This window comes from Pan troglodytes, chromosome 22 (genome assembly GCF_028858775.2).
Source record: "Pan troglodytes isolate AG18354 chromosome 22, NHGRI_mPanTro3-v2.0_pri, whole genome shotgun sequence".
NCBI classification, from domain to species: Eukaryota; Metazoa; Chordata; class Mammalia; order Primates; family Hominidae; genus Pan; species Pan troglodytes.
The window spans coordinates 44,027,271-44,037,399 of NC_072420.2; the positions used below are offsets into that span (position 1 = coordinate 44,027,271).

A 10,129-nucleotide genomic window follows, 5' to 3' on the forward strand; every position below is an offset into this window, starting at 1 on the left:
TGTTTTTCTTTGTCCCAGGTTTATATACCAAGAATACGGGGGAATATTTTTAGTTCCTTTCAGCTGAACAGTTTACAACTGCCTTTTTTCCTTTTGGAGGTCCCAACACCCTGTTAATCCGCTCCTAGGAGAACTAAACAAAAACAAGGCTGGACGTCGTGTCTCCCGCCTGTACTCCCAGTGCTTTGGGAGGCTGAGGCAGGAGGATCAGTTGAGCTCAGGAGTTTGAGACCGGCTTGGTTAATATAGCAAGACCTCACCTCTATAAAATACTTTTAAAATAGCCAGGTGTGGTGGCACACGCCTGTGGGGCCGGCTATTTGGGAGCCTGAGGTGGGAGGATGGCGTGAGCCTGGGAGGTTGAGGCTGTAGTGAGCTGTCATTGCACCACTGCACTCCAGCCTGAGCAAGAGAACAAGGCCCTGTCTCAAAAAAGAACGAAGATAAAAGGCGGGGTGGGGGAAAACCAGGCCCCTGATCACACTCACCATTCAGTCCCTCAGCCTGTGACTTGAAATACTGCCCCCCGCTTCCAGGAAGCAGGCTTCCCCACCCCTCCCACCCTAGCCAGAGTCTTCCAAAAGGTCTTAGGTATTTGCAAACACCTGGCTGGCTGTTTGGAAACATTGCATCAGCACCAAATAAAAACTGCAGCCAAAACTGCCTCCGCAGAACAGGTCCCCAAACTCAGGTGCACTTGACCTTTCACCCTGACCCAGCCCTGAGCTTCCAAAACCCAGAACAGCCCTGTGCCAACCATGGCCATCCTGTTTTCCCTTCCCTGGGCCCGTGGGCAAGGAGCTCGCTCTGCAGAGAAAGGCAGGAAGCACAGAGGAAAAGGCCAAGCTTGGAACGGCCGTCCCGTCTCCCCACTGGGGGAACCCCTGGCACCCTCATAACTAAGTCTGTGCTTCAACCTGGTCTCTGTTACCCAATGTCTTTTGTTGTTGTTTGTGTCCTTGACCCCCCGAGGCTGTATTTCCTTTCAGAAGCTTTGATTTCTTTTCTGTTTTCTGGTCTTCCATGCTTTTAACACGAGGAAAAATAAAACACATGGTGTGAGTCTAAGGATTGTACAAGCAAATGATTGGAGAAGCTCCTCACTGAACATAATGGAAGGAATGCTCCCAAAGTCTGCAGGAACGGTACTTTATTATTATGGTTTGCATATTATTGCAGATTTGTGGAAAACGGCAAGTCAGTTTTCCTTTCCACATGGACTTTCTTCAGCTTGTCTTATGATTGCCGTGTTTCTGGAGTTCATCTTGTTTTTTAGGCCTTAAGACTGGAAACCCCAACAGGAAATGGGTCCATTTAATATTCATAGTTGTAGCGCTGGCCACTGGCATGTCACAAAACTCTCAAAATCAATTGATAAACACAGAGAATGGAGCACGGGGCAGCATTTTTACAAAGGGATGGGTGCCCAGCTGGCCCCAGTGCCGCCCTCTGTGAGGAAGGAATCTCCCAGTGCAGCCAGGAGTCAGACGAGTTCCTCTTCCCGACCCTACCCTCCCATCTTCGACGCCTAAGGCCCTTCCCTGTCTTCCTGGCTTTGCTTCAGGTGGTTTTGTACTTTTTAAATTTTGTTTTGGTTTGTTTAGGCTTCAGCCTAGTGGCTTTAGGTGCCAGAAAATCAGATTAACCACTGCAGCAGCATCCTTCTCAGGGACCCGGGGGCCACATTGGTCATTTTGCCCCATTGTATCTGGAGAGCTTGACAGACAGACATGTGCACTAGGTCAGGAAGCCACGGCCCTGGCCTGGGAAGAGGGCAGGTAGGAGAAAAGCCCCCAGTCCCCTCCACCCTCAGGGAATGGCCCAGTTGTCCACAGGTTAAGTCAAGAATCCCCCGTGAACAGGTCAAACCAGAGACTGCCCAGTCCCAGCGTCCGCCCCCAGGGCATTGCTTCCTTCACCTCCTACACTTGGCTCCCTGTGGTTCCGTGGCTGCCACAGTTGTGTGGATCCTACCGGGCCCAGGGCCCCTCCCCATCTCAGACAGCACCCACTTTCAGGCTAGGCCTTCCACGGGCTGCTTAAATGGACCACGAAGGCCGGCAAAGCAGCAGAAACGTGCCTGTTCACGGGCCCGTCAGCCCTCCCCGCTCCAGCCCTCTAGGGTTTCTGGTTCCGGTTTCTGTCGCTGCCGTTAGTGAGGAATTATTCATGTGGCCAATGCGTTTTCTTGATATTTAAGCAGGGCTGTGGCCGATATCCAGGCTGAGGACCCAAGAGGCCTTTGGGTGTCTGTGTCCCTGAGCCATATGCTGAGGTCGGGGTGGGGGAGGGAGGTGCAGGAAGGGGCCAGCCCCAGCGAGAGTCAGCCAGGCCCCAAACAGAGCCAGGGGTTCCCCCGGGGGGGAGTGCTCACTTAGGAAGGGCACCATGGACAGCCTGGCAGGAGGTCGCCCTGTGCTGAGCAGGCAGCTCTGGAGTAAACCACCTGCCTCTCTGAAGGAAGAAGGAAAGCGCATCCACAAACGGAGCAAAGGTCCCCAGAGGCAGAGCAGAAGCCTCTGGGATGCTGCAGCTTTGTGCAGACACTGGGGACCAGGACTGGGGCCCCGAGCAGGCTGCAGGTGCTGGCCGTGCTCTTTATCCTGGGCACTCTGCCAGGGCCACACGGAGCGTGGCTCCCGGGAGATGGAGACGTCTGAGTGTCAGCTCAGGTCTCGGTGTTTCCAGGTGACATGCTGGCTGCTAGTGTAGAGCATGGTAAACCATCTTTTTTTTTTTGGTTACTATTTACTTATGCAAAATAATGTGAGTTTCTGCCATTTGCAACAAGTGTGCCAGCTGCAATGAGTCAGCGGGTGGACACAGGTGAGCATGGCCAGACTGTGCCAGAACATGGTGACAGACAGACATGCTTCGAAGTTCACTGTGGGAAGGGACAGGTCCCCAGAGAGAGGTGAGACGGTGCAACGCGAGGGTGAGTTCGGAGTCGTCCTCCAGATGTCCACAAAGGCTCGAGAGGCCCTGCTGTGTGTCAGGCACTGCGTGAAGGTTGTGGGCACAGTAGGAGGGACACAAGACACCTTCTCTCGAGGACCGTTGGTTCCAGTTGTGGAAACAGTAACAGCATAAGATGATGAGTAAGAAAAGAATGCTGGCAGGAAAGTGGCCATGGAGGGAACTGCTTCCGGGCCTCTCCATGGGATTTGCCAGGCGTGGACTGAGCGAGGACCTTCCCTGAGAACACCAGCTGCTCCAGGAGAGAGAAGAGGTGGAGCCCCGGCGGGGGGCATGGGGCAGGAGGCAGCCACCCACACCTTCCCTCTCTGAATGCTGAGCAGAGGCTCTCAGCAGAGGGGAAAGAAGAGCAGAGGCCACGATTGGGAAGACAGACCCAGTGGGGGTCCTCGGCGCCGTCCACATCCATCTGCAACCTGCTGCCCAGAGCCTGCCTGCCCGGGGTGTGCACAGAGCAGCGTGGTCTGTCCCGGCTTCACGGCCTGACACGGCCAGGCAAGGATGACAGGGAAAGGGAGGCAGGGACTTGGGGCTGTTGGAGCCAAGCTGAGGAGGAAGGAGCTGGGATGGGAAGCGGGTGGCAGGAAGGAGCGTGAGGCCTGTGGGTGGAAGGTCCCTGGCCTTGGAGATGGAAGCATTTCACTTGTGCATCTCACAGCCCAGAGAAGCCAAGCCCGGACCATGGGGGAGAGAGGAGGACCCCCGTCTCGGGGCGGGCTGAGGAGACGCTCTCTCCACGGCTTCCGGATGGGTCTCCCTCCATCTCAGCTGCATCTATGGGAAAACGATGAAATGCTCCCTCCACTGCCGGGCCTTCTCTTATAAAGCAGGTTTCTTCGAAGTATAAAAATTAATAGAAAAGGTTCCATAAAAAATCAAGAAAGTAAGTATGTAAAGATGAAAACAAAAAGCACTGGAAATGCTCTTCATAGCTGACGTTTTCTTATTCACTTTTTATTAAAACAGGATGAGGCGTCCTGCCTTTTCCGGCCTTATCTAGGAAGTGTCTTGCCAGGTCACCAAATGGCAAGCAGAACCGTAAGCTGAAGTTGTCTGCCTAGAATTCCACTGTGGCAATGTTCTGCATCCCGACTGGACAGCTCTGTGCGGCGGCATCGGGGGCCCTTTTCATGCCATTCAAGGCCCCGTGGAAACAGACACCACAGCTCAGCATGAGACTGTGGCCCCACCTGACCCGGCTCATCCATCCCCAGCCTCTCGTGGTCCCCGGCCCTATGCCGACATTTGGCACTCGATGAGCCATTTCTCCACATTTCAGGAGCCTTGTTTTGAGACAGCCTGGCTGTCTGAGAGCCACCGGAGTCGACACTGGATGCCCGGCCTGGTGCCCGTGGGCCAGCACCGCCTGAGGAGGAGGCGTCTCCGGAGGCCACAGGCAGAGCCACTGAGAGGGATCTTTAAGCAGAGGGCCCCAGACGCCTCCTGGGACCCACGGGTTTGGCTGCCATGCAGGGTCTGGGAGCTACAGAGAGTCGGGAGCCAAGGGCGCGGTGGCTCACACCTGTAATCCCAGCACTTTGGGAGGCCAAGGATCACGAGGTCAGGAGATCGAGACCATCCTGGCTCATACGGTGAAACCCCATCTCCACTAAAAATACAAAAAATTAGCCGGGCGTGGTGGCGGGCGCCTGTAGTCCCAGCTACTCCGGAGACTGAGGCAGGAGAATGGCGTGAACCCGGGAGGCGGAGGTTGCAGTGAGCCGAGATCGCCCACTGCACTCCAGCTTGGGCAACAGAGCGAGACTCCATCTCAAAAAAAAAAAAAAAAGAAAGAAGGAAAAAAAGTAATAACGAGAGTAGGGAGCCAAGTCCCTGGGTTGCCAAGGCAATCCGTGGAAGCCCCTGACTTCGAGCAGGACACAGGGCCCTAAGGACAGCCCCAGCCCCTGCAGTGTGGCCTGCAATGGGTGTCATTCATTTTGACCTGGCTGTTGTGGTTTTGGGTGGCATTGTTATTTGTTTGAAAAGAAAACACATGGGCTGCGTATGGCATGAGCAAGTACAGACGTCATTGGGATCGGCTAATGAAAATGACAGAGTACTCTAAAGTGACACCTTACAGGGACGCGGTGATGTGGCACCAGGCCCAGTGGCACCAGCACACCATCGTCTCGCTGGCATTTCCACCGTGGTCCCTGTTAAACCAGAAAGAACGAAAGTGTGATGGGGAAAAATAAGTATGTGTTTCTTGTAAAACACAGCTCATTTCAAAACTACTGAGAACAAGGGGACAGTTTGAAATTGGGCAGAGCCCCTTGGGACCAGCTGGACCAGGAAGAAGGTCCAATCAGCTCTTCCTCAGGGCCAGGAATCTCTCGGTCACTCCGAGGCCTGGAAGAAAGTTTCCAGAACCTTTTTTTGCACAAATAAACTGCAGATCTGAAATCAGCAAGAAGGTTCAGGACCTGGGCCCCCAGGATTGGAACCACGGGAGTCTCAGATCCTCAAACTAGCTGGGTTTGCTTCAGTTTTCTCAGGTGGGACGGGCCACCCTGGGTTTCCCAGGGTGATATCCCGACAGTGGAGGTGAGATGTCACAGAATGGAGGATGTGATATGATCTGTAACATGGAATCCAGCAGAAGCTCCAGCACTTAAAAGACAGGAAGCAGTGGAGGGCCTGGGTGTCCCAGCCTTCATCATTCCCTCACCTGGAGCAGCTGGTGTCCTCAGGGAAGGTTCTCATTCAGTCCATGCCTGGCAGATCCCATGGAGGTGCCCGGGTGATTCTGGCACAAGGGCTGGAAGATTCCTTCTTTGATCACTGCTTGTGGCCGGAGCTGGCTCACAGGCCTGGGGCTGCTCAGCTGCAGGACAGTGGGAGGAGGTGGGCTCTGGGTTCCTCAACCCGGCTCACAGCCCTGCTCCGACTGTCCCTGCTGGGCACCCCTGGCGGTGATATCATCAGCCTGGGCCTCCGTTTCTTTTTTCTTTTTTTTCTTTTTCCTGAGACGGAGTCTTGCTCTGTCTCCCAGGCTGGAGTGCAGTGGCACAATCTTGGCTCGCTGCAACCTCCACCTCCCAGGTTCAAGTGATTCTCCTGTCTCAGCTTCCCGAGTAGCTGGGACTACAGGCATGCACCACCACGCCCAGCTAATTTTTGTATTTTTAGTAGAGACGGAGTTTCACCACGTTGGCCAGGCTGGTCTTGAACTCCTAACTTCAGGTGATCTGCCCACCTTGGCCTCCCAAAGTGCTGGGATGACAGGCGTGAGCCACTGCGCCTGCCCTCCATTTCTTTATGGACAGTGTGTGGTCCCAGCATCCTGCAGTTGGTGTGAGGTGCAGGTGGGACGGCTTTGGGGCAGGCCCCAGTGCAGACGGCCCTGCTGCTTGCTGCCCCTGCCCCTGCCGCTGCCCCTGCTGCTGCCCCTGCCCCTGCCCCTGCCCCTGCCGCTGCCCCTGCTGCTGCCTCTGCCCCTGCCCCTGCTGCTGCCCCTGCCCCTGCTGCTGCCTCTGCCCCTGCGTTCCTGAGCGGGCCACCATGCTAGTCTTTGGGAGTCCTTTTTCTTCTTTTTAAACCAGGCTTGATTGGCTTAGGGAGAAACAGGAGACACCGCATACCATGCAGTTAAAAATGAAACTCGGATTAAATGAATATTGAATTCAGTACTGTACTGGCTTCCTGGAGCTGCTGAAATGCAAACTGGGGGCTTAAAACCACGGAGACGTATTCCCCCACAGTTCTGGGAAGTAGAAGCTCGAATGCCTGTTGGCAGGGCTGAGCTCCTCTGCAGGCTGTGGGGAAGGACCTGTCCCATGCCTCTCCTGGCTCCTGGTGGCCGCTGGCAAGCCTCGGTGTCCTGTGGCTTGTAGACACATCTCTCCAAGTGCTGTCTCTGCCTCCATCTCCGCGTCTTCCTGCCGCCTCCTTATAACGACAGCAGCCATTGGAATGGGGGTCCACCAAAATCCAGTCTGACTTCGTCTTCATTTAACTGATGATATCTTTAAAGATCCTGTTTCCAAATAAGGTCACATTCTGAGCATCCAGGGGATGCGAGTTTTGGGGAGACTCGATTCCACCAACACCAGCATCGAAGAGGGCAGGGCACAGAGATGAAGCTAAGATCCAGGGCGCACACACTGATGGGCACCCTTGAAATAACGGCAAGGTTGGTACAGGCACATCTCGATCGGAGGGGCCTAGGGGTGAGGGAGGGTGGGGAGGAGACTCCCAGAACGGGAGACACCAGCTAAGCAGTGGGGCTGGGAGAGGGCTCCAGGATAACGAGCAGCTGGGCGGGGGACGACACAGGAGAGCACACAGCGGGGGAGCAGGGCAGGGGACGACATGGGAGAGCACACAGCGGGGGAGCAGGGCAGGGGACGACAAGGGAGAGCACACGGCCAGCCCAGGATCCTCGCCCTGCCTTCGCCTCGAGCCCCAGACCAGACTCACCCTGACGATGCCTGCTCCCCATCTAATGCCTCCAGGGACCCCCTCTGGGTTCCCCCACTCATAAAGAATGCCGAGGAGTTAGGAATAGGACAAGCACGTGTCCCTCAAGGCTGCTGTTGGGATGCCCAGGACTTGTCTGAGCCCTTCTCTAGACCGGCTGCTCATCCACCCGCTGCCTCTAAAACCAGGTAAGAGAAGGGGAGAGAGAGGGTCAGGAGATGCCCTGGCCCAGAAGCAGAAGCTCCCCTGGAGGCCTCGGTCTGTGGGCCTCCTGCAGGCTGCACAGGGGGGGCCACAGCTGTCCTCACCCAGGGGCCATGCCCTCCCAAAAGGAGGCCACCAGAGGCCCCTTGTCCCACATTTTTGGAGTGTGGACAGTCAAACTGGGTCATTCAGACCCAACCTGGTCACTGTGGAGGGAATGGGCTGTGCCCCACCCCCCACCCAATACCAGGCCGAGGCCAGCAGGTCTGAGGGGCCCTGTGGAGCTCTGTCCTGCCCCAGCCCCGGCCAGCTGTCCTACTGGCTCCTCTAGTCCTCTTCTTAGGTAAGGCTGAGAAAGTGGGTCAAAGGCAACAACCCCAGAGCCTCTGGCCGCTCCTACCTGAAGGGCCGGGGCTCTGTGTGGGTGAAGACCGGCAGCTTCCTGGAGTAACCAGAGGGCTGAGCCTCCTCCTTGACTTGTTCGGAGTGTTTCTTCACTGACCGGTTTACCTGGGTGTGCATACGGAGGGTGAGCCACTGGAACAGTGAAAGCGTCCACCCTTCACTGAGTCAGTCCCTCTCCCGGAAGGGGCCAGGGACAGGGCAAGATGGCCGGGCATTGCAGGAGATTCTTCCCCTCTGGCCACATTCTCCCCATGCTGGGGAGGTGGGGGTCAGAAGCCCACCAAACAGACGGGGAAGTAGGGACAGGTGAGCTAGACCGGATAGTGGGGCACCACCCTGTCCCTGGGAACCCCATGACTGCCTCGTCTCCATCCCCTCTAAAATGCCAGGTCCACAAAACCACGGTGAGATGCCACCGCACACCCATTGGGATGGCTACCATCAAAACACAACAGAAAATTACAAGTGTCTGCAAGGAAGTGGAGAAGCCGGAGCCCTTGTGCACTGCTGACGGGAATGTGAATGGTGCAGTCGCTGTAGGAAATGGTCGGTGAGTCCTCAGATGGCATGGTGATCCCATAGGCAGTTCACACGAGCAGGAGGTGGGACACTCAAGCATCCATCCACCGATGAATGGAGACACAGAATGTTCCACAAAATGGAACATTACTCAGCCTTAAAAAGGAAGGAAGTTCTGAGACATGCTACAACACAAAGGAACCAGGAGGACATCATGCTGCGTGAACGAAGCCGGTCCCAAGAGGACAAATGCCGTATGGTTCCACGTGCACAAGGTCCCTGGAGTACTCAAATCCACAGAGGCAGAAAGTAGAGTGGGAGGTGCTGGGGCTGGGGGAGTGAGTGTTTAATGGGTTCAGAGTTTCAGTTTGGGAAGAGGGAAAAGTTTGGAGGTGGATGGTGGTGATGGTTACACAGCAGTGTCAATGAACTTAACGTCACCAAACTGTGTGCTTTCAGATGGTTAAAATAGTAAATTTTATGTTATGTGTATTTTACTGCAATAAAAAAGTTAAGCCAGGTCCCATAGTTCAGCAAGAACCAAAAGGGCCACAGGACCTCCCAGTAGCTCCCTGCCCCGTCCTTAGAAACCCGAGCTCCCTCTGGCACGGAGGGAGGCCTGGCACAAGAGGCTGGCAGTGGGGTGGGCCTTGGCAGCCCACCTGCAGCCTGGCCTGGGCTCCACATCTGCGAGGACTACACCGGGTGCTCCCAGGAGCTCCGAGTTCTCAAGAGACACCTCAGCTTTCTCATCCCCATAACCTCCTTCTCTCCATTCGGAGCGTCTCCCCTGAACCCGACATGCTTCCCCAGTGAGAACTATGCTCTCCCCCGCCCCACCCCGGTGGACGGGTCCTGCTGCTGCCCTGACACCCTGGCACTTCAGGCAGCCACTGGAAGGGCCCAGAACCAGGAGCACAGGTGCTCCTGAGCCATGCCCAGCCACCCCCGGTGGGGGCAAGCTCCGTGGCTGCGCCACGCCCTGGAGGGCTTTAGAAAGCAGCTGTGTTTGCTTTGCCCCTAGATGTCACTTAGAAACAGTGTGTCCCATAATTGTTTTCTGGGGATATTTTTGGCTTTTTTTTTTTTTTTGAGATGGAGTTTCGCCCTTGTTGCCCAGGCTGGAATGCAGTGCCACGATCTTGGCTCACTGCAACCTCTACCTCCCGAGTTCAAGCGATTCTCCTGCCTCGGCCTCCCAAAGTGCTGGGATTACAGGCGCGCCACCATGCCTGGCAAATTTTTGTATTTTTAGTAGAGACGGGGTTTCCCCATTGTGACCAGGCTGGTCTCAAACTCCTGACCTCAGGTGATCCACTCGTCTCAGCCTCCTAAAGTGCTGGGATACAGGCATGAGCAACTGCTCCTGGCCATGTCCCATAATTGAATCTGTGCTACCAAATTTATATTTTATAAATATATATTTTTAAAAATTCCAGTTTGTAGCAAAGATGGTACTATGGTTTGAAAGTGTTCCCCAAAGTTCATGTGTCAGAAGCTTGATCCCCAACATGGCCGTGTTGGGAGATGCGGTCTCATGGGAGGTGTTTGGGCCGCAGGGGCACGATCCTCACAAGTGGGTTAATATTTTATTACAGCAAAT

At 55.3% G+C, this 10,129-nt stretch overlaps 1 long non-coding RNA gene across 2 annotated transcripts; it reads left to right on the top strand.

Annotated features, from left to right (window-relative positions):
* The first annotated feature begins 2,289 nt into the window (after positions 1-2,289).
* On the top strand, positions 2,290-9,047 carry LOC107970172 (uncharacterized). Of its 2 annotated transcripts, none has more exons than XR_010154405.1 (2): positions 2,290-7,111; positions 8,397-9,047. It is a non-coding gene; the product is annotated as an uncharacterized LOC107970172 (long non-coding RNA). The 2 variants fall into 2 exon arrangements; XR_008541556.1 differs by lacking the exon at positions 2,290-7,111 and adding an exon at positions 7,508-7,586.
* The last annotated feature ends 1,082 nt before the right edge of the window (positions 9,048-10,129 follow it).